General features: G+C 36.9%; 1 protein-coding gene and 1 long non-coding RNA gene across 5 annotated transcripts in view; both read right to left on the bottom strand.

The window, feature by feature from the left end:
- The window catches only part of AHCYL2 (adenosylhomocysteinase like 2), a 166,342-nt gene that overhangs the window by 116,363 nt on the left and 36,399 nt on the right, over positions 1 to 13,580 (bottom strand). The gene's annotated exons all lie outside the window — the stretch shown is intronic.
- LOC122211174 overlaps positions 6,238 to 13,580 on the bottom strand; it is an 18,951-nt gene continuing 11,608 nt past the window's right edge. The window contains exon 2 of the long non-coding RNA XR_006198541.1: positions 6,238 to 6,985. This is a non-coding gene — a long non-coding RNA (uncharacterized LOC122211174). The remainder of the gene's footprint in view (positions 6,986 to 13,580) is intronic.

The following is a 13,580-nucleotide window of genomic DNA, read 5'->3' as shown; positions in this document are numbered from 1 at the left end:
CATAGTGGATGCTAGCTGTAGATAAATACATACATACGATACGTACATCAGGGAGGCTATATACAAAAGTACATCAGGGAGGCCAAAGATGGGAGAGAAAAAGAAGACTGTAGCTCTAAATGTAGCAGCTGATGCTAGCTATAAATACATCCTTACAAAAACATACATACAAATGCAAACACCTAGAGTTGACTAGCCCATCCTCATGAACTCCTTAGCAGCATTGGACCCTTCTGTATTATGTCGTCTTTTTTTTTTTTAATTCATTTATTTATTTTTGAGAAAGAGAGAGGGCACTAGCAGGGGAGGAGCAGAGACAGAGGGAGAGAGAGAGAATCCCAAGCAGGCTCTGCACTGTCAACACAGAGACCAATGCAGGGATTGAACCCACAAACCATGAGATCATGACCTGAGCTGAAATCAAGAGTCGGACACTCAACCAACTGAGCCACCCAGGCACCTCTGTATCATGTCTTCTAATCTTTTACACTCCAAGGCATTTGAACTAGATATCACTTTTATAAAAATACTGTAGAAAAAAATCTGGCATTTGTCTACCTTCCTAGAGCTATAAATTGATACAATAAAAACAGCACTATTCCATTTGGCGAAAAATAAAGCTCCAGAAACTAATCATTTGAAAATTTTTTATTTCTTGCTATACTTTCCTGCTTTGAAAAAAAAAAATTGTCTTAAAAAAATTTCATTCCCACTTCTTTTCAGTTAATCAACAATTACATACTGAACACAGAGAAAAGAGAAAGCAAGAGTGAAAATAACAAGCCAGAATCTTCCAAGAGAATTCCTCATCCTCACCCCCAGAAAGGTGAGAATACATTGCCTCAGGATGGCCCCCAAACAGCTACTCCAAGATTCTTCTGTCTCTCCTATTCCTCACTCTTGTTAGATGACCCTACTTCTCCTCTGAGAAGACTGACAAACTCTCAACTTAACTTCAGAATCACTCTCTATTCAAAATCAAGCCCAACCCCATATCTTCTTTCCTTCATTACTTCCACGAAGCAAAATTCATGTCCTTATCACTTCCCTTAAACTATCCAGCTAGAACACAGTCTTCCTACCTCAGGAAATCTTGGAAATTGATTATTTATAATAAAATAGTATTCAAATTAATTCATTAACTAGAAGACAGTGCTTTCCTTTTCTTTCTTAAAATGACTCCATTGTAGAAGGGTTTAAAGATATTAAAATGATTTTAATATTTGGATCTTCATTTTGTTTTTTAAAGCCTCAGATGTGAAATGTTTCTTTATTCTATTGCTACGAGGGTTCTTCCCTGAGGTCACAGGATCAAATCAGAACAGATTAGTAGACTGGTTTTAAAGTAAAAAATGACCACCTGATGGTATTTGGAAGCTAATATGAAACAAGATAGCGATACTGAGTTCAGGCCTCAGGGCCTGTAGTACAAGAAGTATTGCTCTCTTCATACAATAATAGAACATAATAAATCTCTTTGTTTTAAAGATAATCACTAGGGGCGCCTGGCTGGCTTAGTCGGAAGAGCATGCAACTTTTGATCTCTGGGTCATCAGTTTGAGCCCCATGTCAGGTGTAGAGATTACTAAAAAAATAAATAAACTTAAAAAAAAATAAATCTTAAAAAGAGATAATCACTGAATTCTACTGGAATCAAAAGAAACTACCTAAAAAAATACCTGAAATATAAAATTTTAGTCTCTCAAAACGTTTGAGGAAAAAAAGGTAAAGTTTAACTTAAGTCTGGAAAATACTAATCACTACTTTACCTTTGACAAACATACCTGTTTGGTTTATGTATTTATCACAATACATTTTAACTACATAAAAAGTACAGAAAATAGGGGATTTCCATTTCCAGCCAGTAAGGAGTAACAGGTATAATATACACCTACCTGCCTGAATCAAACAAACAAAAACGGACAAAATATATGAAACAATAGTTTTGAAGACACTGCTCAGGCAGTGAATGAAGGGCAGTGATCCATGAGAGACAGTAAACAAGTGAAATGGTTCTATGAATGCCTCGACTTACTACCCTGAGACCATTTTCAGGCGCAGCTCAGGGAGAAAGAACCCAGGTAGAGCCCAGCAGACTACCTTAGTTGAGGAGATAAAGCTGAGAGTTGGGGAGCCCAAGGCAGATACAGTTTGCAGGAAAGAGTGCTAGAGAAGAGAAGGTTGCACAGAGAGCACTCTGGAAATATGTGGTCGGTACCCCTTAAGGATTCAGCAGAGTACTGACCAGTGAATGCTTGTAAGAAACCATTCAAAGGATTAGAGGGAACACTGTCACACTCAAATAGAACAGGAATAATTCCTATTCCCGAATGGCATTCAGGAATACCAACCAGAATGGAAAAGCCCCAATTTATGGAGCACTGGGTAGAGTATTCAGAAGGGTCTTGGGAAATAACTACCCTAGAAGGAAAACCGCTCTGGCCCAACCTAACAAATCCTAAATGGGAGACCAGAGAGGGTCAAACTATAATGATAACTTGGCTGTGATAGAGAACAAAGAAAAAGATCCAGTACCCAACAAGGTAAAATTCAATGTTTAGAATCCAAATTTAACAGACATGCAAAGAAACAGGAAAATATGACCCATAAAGGAGAATCAGCTGAAACCAACACAAAATTGACACAAATGTTACAATTAGCAGACATGGGCATTAAAACAGGTATTATATTTGTATTCCATTTTCAAGAAATTAAGTGGAAACATGGGAAATATTAAAAAAAAGACCTATATTGGGGCACCTGGGTGGCTCAGTCGGTTAAGCGTATGACTTCGGCTCAGGTCATGATCTCACAGTCTGTAGCTCGAGCCCCATATCGGGCTCTGTGCTGACAGGTCGGAGCCTGGAGACTGTTTCCGATTCTGTGTCTCCCTCTCTCTCTGCCCCTCCCCTGCTCATGCTCTGTCTCTCTCTGTCTCAAAAATTAAAAAAAATATATTAAAAAAAAAAGACCTATATCAAACTTCTAGAGATTAAATGTACACTGTCTTAGATGAAAAATACACTGGATAGGATTAATAGCAACTAGATAAAACCAAATAAGAGATAAGTGAACCAGAAGACACAACAAAACAAACCATCCAAAATGAACCAGAGAAGGGGTGCCTGGGTGGCTCAGTCCATTAAGCATCTGGCTGTTGGTTTCAGTTCAGATCACGATCTTACAGTTCATGAGTTTGAGCTCTGCATCAGGCTCCTTGCTGACAGTGCAGAGCCTGCTTGGGATTCTCTCTCTCCTTCTCTCTCTGCCCCTCACTCCCCACTCTCTCTCGCTCTCTTTCAAAATAAATGAATAAAAACTTTAAAAAAAATGAACCACAGAGGAAAAAAGAAGAAGAAAAAAGATCATCAGTGAATTGCGGGAATACTTTAAGCTGCCTAATATATTTGTTACTTCGATTTTCTTAAAGGAGAAGGAACAGAGACAGAAAAATATTTTTAAAAACAAGTGGGAAAATCTTTTTTCCAAATTTGATAAAAAAAAAAACAACAATAATCCCATAGGCTTAAGATGTTCAATGCACCCCCAACAAGAACACAAGAAAAACTACATCAATAATATAAAAATCAAATTGTTCAAACCACTAATAAAAAAAAAAAAAAAAAAAAGCACTGATATTAAAAGCAGCCAGAAAAAAAAGACACATTATGTATAGAGGAACAAAGGTAAGGATGACAGCAGATTTCTCATCAGAGAACGTCAACAGTGAAGCAACAGCGTTAAGGGGATGCAAAACAGAAAATTGTCAACCTAGAATTCTATACTCAGGAAAAAATATCTTTTAAAAACAAAGACATTTTCAGGTACGCTGGAGAATTCATTACCAGTAGGCCTGTATGAGAAGGAATGCTGAAATAATTATCCTTTTGAGAAGAATAATACCAGATGAAAAATCTGAATCTGTACAAAAGAATGAAGAACACCAGAAAGAATAACTACGAGTATTTATATAAATTTTTGTCCTTATTATGTAAATCTCTAAGATAGTTTACTGTTGATACAAAAATGGTGTGGGGTTCATAATAACAGGAGAAAATGTATCACAAAAATATCACAAAGTCTGAGGGGAGAGAGAGAAATATTTCTTCTATGGTCTAAAACTATTGTAAACTTTTTTCAGTCTATTATGAACATTTTATACTACAGGTGTAATGGTATCACATCATTAAAAGGCAAACTATGGGGGCGCCTGGGTGGCTCAGTCGGTTAAGTGTCCGACTTCATTTAGCTCAGGTCACAATCTCACGGTCCGTGAGTTCGAGCCCTGCATCAGGCTCTGGGCTAATGGCTCAGAACCTGGAGCCTGCTTCCGATTCTGTGTTTCCCTCTCTCTCTGCCCCTCCCCCATTCATGCTCTGTCTCTCTCTGTCTCAAAAATAAATAAACGTTAAAAAAAATTTTTAAAAATAAAAATAAAAGGCAAACTATGATAAGCTGAAGATGTGTACTACAAATCCTAAAGCAACCACTGAAACAAAACAAACCAACAAAGAAATTAAGAGTGAATGATAAAAAAAATTACACCAAAATAAGACAGAAAGAGAGGAAAAATAAAACTAGAACAGATGGGACAAATAGAAAACAGCAAGACGGTAGATTTAAACCTAACTATATCAATAATCACCTTAAATATAAATGGTCAATTGAAAGAGAGATTATCATTTGCATTAATAAAGCAAAATTCAACTACATGCTGTATAGTCCTGTACACTTATTAGAATGGCTAAAAATAAAGATGGCCCATACCAAATGTTGACAAGGATGTGAACTCCCATACTTTTGGTGGGAATGTAACCATTTTGGAAAACAATTTGGCAGTTTTTTTAAAGTTAAACATACTTATGTGATCTAAATATTACACTCCTACATGTACGTGTGTATGTATGTATATGTATACATATATGTATACATATATGTATATGTATGTATGTATGTATCATTTCAAAAAAATGAAAGCATATGTCTGTCTATAAGTACTTGTACACAAATGTTCATAGCAGCTAAGAGCCCCAAACTGGAAATAACCCAAATGTCTGCCAGCAGGTAAAAAAACAAAGTGTGGTCTAACCATTACAATGTAATACTACTAAGAAGTAAAAGGAATGAACCTTGACCACTCAACAGCATGAATGAATCTCAAAATAATGATGCTAAGTGGAAGAACTGTAACAACCCCCTCCCCAAAAGAGTACACACTACATGATTTATATAAAATTATTTTTTAAATGCCAACTCATCTATTGTAACATAAAGCAGTTAGTAACTGCCTGGGGATAAGGTTAAGTGGGAAGGGGCAGAAGACTTCAGAGGGGATAGATACATTCTTTAACCGCGATGACAGTTTCACAGTTGTGTACCTACGTCAAAACTTTTCAAATTGCATACCTTAAATACATTTTTACTTACTAAATTCAATATATGTAACGATTATAGGTCTATTCAGGTCTTCATTTCTTCTTGAGTTAGTTTTGGTAAGTTAGTTTTATTTCTGATTTGTAGTACTATTTCTTCTTTGACCTATGAGTTACTTAGAAGTATGCTTCTAAATTTCCAAATACATAGTTATTTTGATCATCCTTTGGCTTAATTTCGATCTTTGTTAGGATGAATAGTCTGTTTAACTATCCATTCATTGGTTTTGGTGAGACTTGCTTTATGAATTCAGTATTTTTTCAATTTTTTTTAAAACTGCTTAAAAACAAAGTATATTCTCATCTATTATGTGCAGGATTCTGTACAGGCCTATCAAATCAAGCTTGGTGGTCATTTGTTCCAATCTTCTCAAATTTTTTATCTGTTTGACCTCCAAACACCGAGAAAAATACGTTAAAATATTGTTTGTAGATTTTATCAATTTTCCTATAATTGTATATATACTCTTTCCATCTATATTCTATCTATATATTTTGAGGCCATTGTATTGGATGCATACTGATTTGGAACTATTATGGCTTCCTGGCTAATTATTCCTTTTATAATTTTTTTGTGACTTTTAAAATTCTAATAATGATTTTTGCCTTCAAGTTAATTTTGCCTACTGATGCCCTGCTATATCAGCTTTCTTTTAGAATATGTTTTTCCATACTTTACTTTCAATCTGATTCCTTATGTTTTCTTAGGTATGCCTCTTAACAAACTGCATAGAGCTGGATTATTTTATATTCAACCTAAAGATGTTGCAGTCATCTATTACTACATAAAAAACTACCCCAGAGCTTAGTGGTAATCAACAATCATTTTATTATTCTCACGATTCCGTGGGCCACAAAGTCTAACAGGGCACAACAGAGACAGCAGGTCTCTGATCCACAATGTCTGGGACCTCAGGTGGGATGACTTGAACAGATGAAGATGGCTAGGATGTCTCAACAGGAGCTATTTGTGAGACCCCAGTTCTTCTCCAGGTGTTGTTTGCTAGGGCTGGACTGTCCAACATGCTTCCTTCACTCACTCACATGGCTGACAGTTGATGCTATTTGTTGGTAGCTCACTGGGGCTATCAACCAGTGCCTACATGTGTCCTCTCCATCTGGCTTGGGCTTCTTAAAGTATGGCGACTGGGTTCTGAGAGTGAGTATTCCAAAAGGCATAGGCAGAAACTGCAACGTTTCTTATAACATAGCCTCAGAAGGCCCAAAAAGTGACATTCAATTGGTCAAGTAAGTCATTAAGGCCAGTCTAGATTCAAAGGGAGAAGAACAATAGACTCCATCTCTGAACGGCAAGGAAGAAACTGACAATGGCCACTTTGAAGAAAAGCTACCACGTTCCACCCTCTGGTCCCAGCAGGTCCCTCCCACATGCAAACACACTCACCCTCTTCTAAGACCTTCAAAAGTCTCATCTCATAATGGCATCAGCTTGATGTCCAGAATCTTGATTATCTAATTCAGGTCCAGGTGTGATTGAGGCTCCTCAGATGCAGTTCCTCAGGTACAGCTACTGGAGTATAGTTCCTCTTGATCTGAATAAAGAAACAAATTATCTGCTCCCACACACCCAACATACAAACGTACAACAGTGAGACTGACTCAGGATAACCACAATTAACACTCTCATTCAAACTATGAGGAAGAAGGGGAAGGAACAAGAAACACATAGCAGTTACTGGTCCATAGCAATTCTGAAAGTTAATCAGACACATGTCACCAGTTCCTTGATAACAGCCCAAACCTACTCCCTGTGAATGATTCTCCAAAACTCTTCGCTCCACCTCTGAGTCATCTTTCCTTTTACGTAAGAGATGGTTAATGTTTGCAATAGAGTAGCCTTCTCAGCCTGCTTCCCGCTTGTAGATGATTAGAAATCCAAAGGTTTATTTTCAGTTTTTACTGTCTCTGTTCCTTAATCCAAGCTGAAGCTGCTTCTATTAGCACTATTTAAAAACCTCGTAGATTTTCTATGACTCTTACAGGAGTTCACTCCAGGAGACAGAGCCACACCAACCTTCTTTCTCGATCTTAAGTTCTGTGTTCTGAGGCTACTGTAAGAAAACATCCTTAAGGTCCTATTATGTAAAAGAGAAGAGTCTAAGAGGTATTCCTTTAAGGTCTTTGGGCATCTTTTTATCTAGCTAAAACATTCTATGAAACACTGACATATCTTTCTGAAGTCTTAACAAAGGAATTTATATTTGAACGCTTGAGATCTTTACTATGAGGCCATGTTTTATTGGCAGCATCTTGAATTTTATTTGTTCTGAAGCCATTTCTTTAAGTCATTGGTCATTTAGAACAACTGGAGATGAGAAAAAAGTTTTATTTTATAACACAATAGATCCTGGGCTAGAAACATTTCCCCCTGCAAGTTCTGATTAAAAACTGAATATAGCTCATTTTTTACCTCATTCATCTCTATACTTAAACCTTATCATAGGCAGTTAGAAGAAACTAGGTAATACTTGCCAACATTCTGCCTAGAAATCTCTTTGGATAAATCCAATTCATTGGATACATTTTCTATCTTCCACATTACCAGATATGACAGTGCTAACAAACCTTGTACCATTTATATAACAAAGGTTCCCTGTTACCCAGCCTCCAATAATACTTTTCTCGCTGTGTTTCAAGCCTTGACTAACAGTCTCTTCAAGGTGCCTCCAGCTTCTACTCACCACCAAGTCCCAGAGCCAATCTAAATTTTAGGTTATAGCTGCACCTCACTTCCAGGTACCAAATTCTGTTTCAATTATCTACTGCTATAAACAAAATACTCCAAAACTTAACATCATAAAACTACAATCATCTTATGCTCATGACTGTGAGAGTCAAGAATTCAGACAGGGTATAGCGGGGATGGTCTGTGTCTGCTTCGTGACATCTGGGGCTTCACATAGGGTGGCTCTAATGGCTGAAGATGGCTAGACCGGGTCCATATGCCTGGTGCCTGGGTTTTTCTCCATATGGTGTCGGCTGAGACTGGAAGGTCCAAGATGACTTCTTCACTCATTCATATGGCTGGCAGTTGACGCTGGCTGCTGATTGGGAGCTCAGCTGGGCCTCTCCATCTGGCTTGAGCTTTTCACAGCATGGCAGCTGGATTCCCAAACTGTGTTCCATGGGAGAGCATTCCAAAAAACAATGTTCAAAGAAGCCAGATGGAAGCTGCAAAAACTTCTCATGACCTAGCCTTGGAAGTCCCAAAATGTCACTTCTAGTACCTTCTAGTGGTCAAACAAGTCACTAAAGCCAGCCCAGATTCAAGGTGTGTAGACAAATAAACTCAAACTTTGGGTGGGAGGATAGCATATGTATAAAGGAAATGAACTAACAGCCATCCTGGAAACATGCTACAACAGACAATCTGTCTTTTAAGTGGTAAGTGTAACTCATTCACTTTAATATGATTACTGATGGATTTGAATTTATTTCTGCCATCTTTTACTGTGCTTTCTATTTATCCTTTCTTTTCTATGATATTTATTACATTTTCCTTTCCTGCTCTCTATTATTTTGAGCAAATCATAAATTCAATGAATTATCACAAAGTGAAATAACCATGTAGCTACCACCCAGGTCAAGAAATGCAATGTTACCAGCACCCTAGAAACCTCCCTCGTCCTCCCTCCCAATCACTGTCCCCTCCTTCACTATCACAACTTTTAACACCATATGTTAGGGCTTTTAGCTTTATATAAATTAAACCATATAGTACATATTCTTTTGTGTCTGGCCTTCTTTATTCAGCATTGTCTTTATTCAGCCATGATCTTGTGCATAGCAACAATTTATTCATTTCCATTGCTTTAGAGTATTCCATTGTATGAACATGCCACAATTTATCCATTCTATCATTGATGTTGTTCACTGAGTTTTAAATTTTGATGACTGTATTTTTCACTTATTATTTTTTTTAACGTTTATTTATTTTTGAGAAAGAGAGAGAGTGCGAGCAGGGAGGGGCAGAGAGAGAGGGAGACACAAAATCCAAAGCAGACTCCAGGTTCTGAGATGTAAGCACAGAGCCCACCATGGGGCTCAAACTTACAAACTGCAAGATCATGACTTGAGCCAAAGTCCGATGCTTAACCGACTGATCCACCCAGGTGCTTCTTGATGACTGTAGATGACTGTATTTTTTTAAAGTTCTATTAAAAAAAAAATCTTTAGGGTACTTTTAGCTGTAGGAATCCTGTGTGGCCTATACTGAAGATACTACCATAGAGAAGTTTTGCATTTGCTTCGGCCTGATGCCATGTGACTGTCACTGACTGATTCAGGGCTACCTTTTATGTTAATTTCTCAGCTTTGGGTTGCTGAAACTGCAAAGAGGGACATTCTAAACCAAAATACAGGAGAACAATCCCATGGCAACGAATTCTCAGAAAAGTTTTTTTTACCTAGGACTCATACAGTGTGGACAAACTTCTTGACATCATATTGCTAGACAGATGTTTTTCTAGATCACCATCTTTTCAGTAGTGTGACCTTCTGAGGAATGTAGCTTCATGGAGGGAGACAGGAAAGTCTCCTGTTCCTGTATGGTTGTTGAAACTGAAGCCTCTTAATTATTCAAGGCCATAGTTTTAACTTATGTATTTATCACTTTGTTTTTTAATTCCCTCTTCATTATTTCCCCTTGAGGATTTTCCTTTCTTTTTTTTTTTTTTTAACAAGTTCAATTATGGAATTAAAAATAATGTGCCTGGGTGGCTCAGTCAGTTAAGCGTCCAGCTCTTGATCTCAGCTCAGGCATGATGTTGCAGTTGATGGGATCAAGCCCTGCATAGGGCTCTACGCTGACAGCACGAAGTGTGCTTGGGATTCTCTCTCTTTCCCTCTCTCTCTGCCCCTCGCCCACTTGCATGCACGCTCTCTCTCTCTCAAAATAAATACACTTAAAAGTATAAATAAATAAAATAGTGTTTGTTATATTTTATGTGGCATTTGTAGGAATCCCAAGTATACTTTTCACCTTTTGTCAAATGTAAAGTATATGATAGGAAAAACAATCCAAAAAGCCATAGGCAGCAAAACTCAAAAAGAGGGGGGAAAAAAAGGAAGAAAAATGAGGTAAGATCTAAAGGAACTGAGAAATGAAGTATTAAGATAAACCTAACAGTTTCAAGGTGCTTGGCTTGCTCAGTCGGTAGAGCATGTGACTCTTGATCTCAGGGTTGTGAGTCTGAGCCCTATATTGGGTGTAGAGATGACTTCAAAATAAAAAAAAATAACAATAAAATAAAGGTAAAACTAACAGTTTCCTAATGGGTTTCATTTTCTTTTCAGTAAACTTCTGACCTCTCTCCTACAAGATACTATGTAACTAAATAAATCTGCAGGAATAAAAAACTTTCCAGCAGTAGTGTAAGTATAAACACTATTCAGCTAGAAAGTAAGAAGTTAGGGGAGAAAATGGAAATAAAAAACAGTAAATGAATTTCAGACACTGGAACAGTATCAACAAAGCATACCTTTTAATGTACATAAAAAAAAAAAAAACATGAAATACTACAAATCATTTGGTATATATTATGTACAAAGTATTGTATTAAACGATGGGGCACAAGTATGAAGTAGAATCAAACAAATTTATCAGGCAAGATAGAGCTATAAATACTATAAACTTTCAGGTGACCTTTAAAAATATGAAACACAAAAATAATAAATTTAGGACGGGAAAGACTTTAAAAGTCAAGAGGTCCGTAAGTATTGTTTGATCCCATTTATATGAAATGTCCAGAACAGGCAAATCTACAGAGATAGAAAATAGATTCGCGGTTGCCTGGAGGTGGTGAGGGCAGAGTGGAGTAGGAGGAGGAATAGGGGAGTGATTACTACAGGTTTCTTTTAGGGATGCTGAATATGTTCTAAAATAAGATTAGATTACAGTGATGGTCGCACAACTTTATAAACATAAAAGAAACACTGAATTGTAGGGGTGCATGGGTGGCTCATTCGGTTAAGCATCCAACTTCAGCTCAGGTCATGATCTCACAGTTCGTGAGTTTGAGCCCCGCATCGGGCTCTGTGCTGACAGCTCTGAGCCTGCTTTGGATTCTCTGTCTCCCCATCTCTCTGAGCCCAAACACTGAACTGTATACCTTAAATGAATGAATGTCACAGTATGAAAATATATCTTAATAAAGCTATTTTAAAAAGTCAAGAGATCTATTTATTTTCAAAAGCTAGAACATTCTACCAAAAGAGAAATTCAGCCCACCACACAAGCTTCAAGATCTTTTTTGTTTCAACAAAGGAAAAGATTCAGCTCAGTATTGATGCTGTCTCCAAAAGCATAAACCCTACTAAAGCTCCCTAATGCCTCCCTCAAAGTTACAGCTTTTTAATACTCAAATTGTTCTACTTCCTTATATCACAATACTCTGTCAAACTGATCTTCTTTAGGGTCTACAATAAAAACGAGTTTAGTACATATGATAAAAACAAGATCCTAAAGATCGTACAGGGATTTAAAAATCATCCCATAAATTCTAAAACTCAGACTTAGAAATTACTAGTTTAAATTAGAACCAAGAGTACAATAGTAAACGTAGATCAAAATAGCAAGTCTAAAAAATCTTCAAAAGAAATTATTTCTCACTTTCATCTGTCTCTCTAGATATTTCCCCTCACCATTTTTTTCTTAACACAGATAATTTGACATTTTCAGTGCTTTTACTAGTGTTATAAGAACTACAACATAAACTAGAAGTAGTACTACCATTTATCCAATTATACAAGACTAGAAACTCATCCTCCTCTCTTATCACACAGTGTGTCCACCCCAACACACAATTGTCACCAGATTCCATCAATTCTACCCCCATCTTAATATCTCTCTTATTAGATTTCTTCTATTTCCTGTCTTAGGACAGGCCTTTATCTTCTCCTACTTGGATAATTACAACAGCCTGTTTTCTTTGCCTTCTATACTACCCTCACCTCCACCTCATATCCACACTAATCCACACAAATTTCCAAATCTAATAAGGATAATGTAAACTCTATAAACTAGAGAGCACATGCATGCACACACACACACACACACACACACACACACTCACTCACTCTCTCTTTAAATTAAATTGATATTGGGGCGCCTGGGTGGCGCAGTCGGTTAAGCGTCCGACTTCAGCCAGGTCACGATCTCGCGGTCCGTGAGTTCGAGCCCCGCGTCAGGCTCTGGGCTGATGGCTCGGAGCCTGGAGCCTGTTTCCGATTCTGTGTCTCCCTCTCTCTCTGCCCCTCCCCCGTTCATGCTCTGTCTCTCTCTGTCCCAAAAATAAAATAAAAAAAAAAAAAGTTGAAAAAAAAAATTAAATTGATATTTTCTGTTCATGTTATTTTATAACCCATTTTGTTTTCACTTAAAATATAATGATCACTTCCCCTTCTCATTAAGTATGTCTGGGCAACATAATTTCTGATGGCTGTATATTATTACATAATATGGATACATCATATTTTATGTCTTTACAACATAAATAATATTCTCATGTTGTATTAATGAACAAAAAAGTTTCTCTTCAATGTTTTCTCTTGCTTATCTTTCCTTTAAAACCTATTTATATCTAAAATTAAAACTACATTATTTTTGTTAATATAAAATCATCTTTGTTTCATCTTTTATTGTATTTATTACATTCTAATTTGAATAAGTTACTATATGATTTATTACTCAATGCTATTAAAACTTTCTGAGTATATATTCTATTTTATTCAAGCTTTGGATGCCTCCTCCACCACCACTCCTACCTCAGCATATAGCTCAGTATCATTATTAAATTTGATACTTGATACGAGCAATTTATCCAGATAAGGTTACCCTAATAAAAACATTATGTCCATTATGCTACCTAAACTTCTGTGAGATGACACTATGGTTCAGGGCTCTTCCCAGGTATGATTCTTCAGCATTTCCTTTGGTTTTGTGAGTTACTCCTATTATCCTTATAATATCCCCCTTCTCTCACCCTCCCTTTCTTTTTTGCTTAAGTCAACTCACAACCAAAGAAAACTGAACTGATAAAGGCTGGAACACTTTATAATTGTTCAACAGACATTTGTTGAGCAAAATAGTGAATGAATGTACTGAAAGTCAGTTAAATGTACACTGAG

Source organism: Panthera leo, chromosome A2 (assembly GCF_018350215.1).
Source record: "Panthera leo isolate Ple1 chromosome A2, P.leo_Ple1_pat1.1, whole genome shotgun sequence".
In the NCBI taxonomy this organism is placed as follows: domain Eukaryota; kingdom Metazoa; phylum Chordata; class Mammalia; order Carnivora; family Felidae; genus Panthera; species Panthera leo.
The sequence above is the reverse complement of the archived record's forward strand: the minus strand, read 5'-3'. Positions and strand labels throughout refer to the sequence as shown.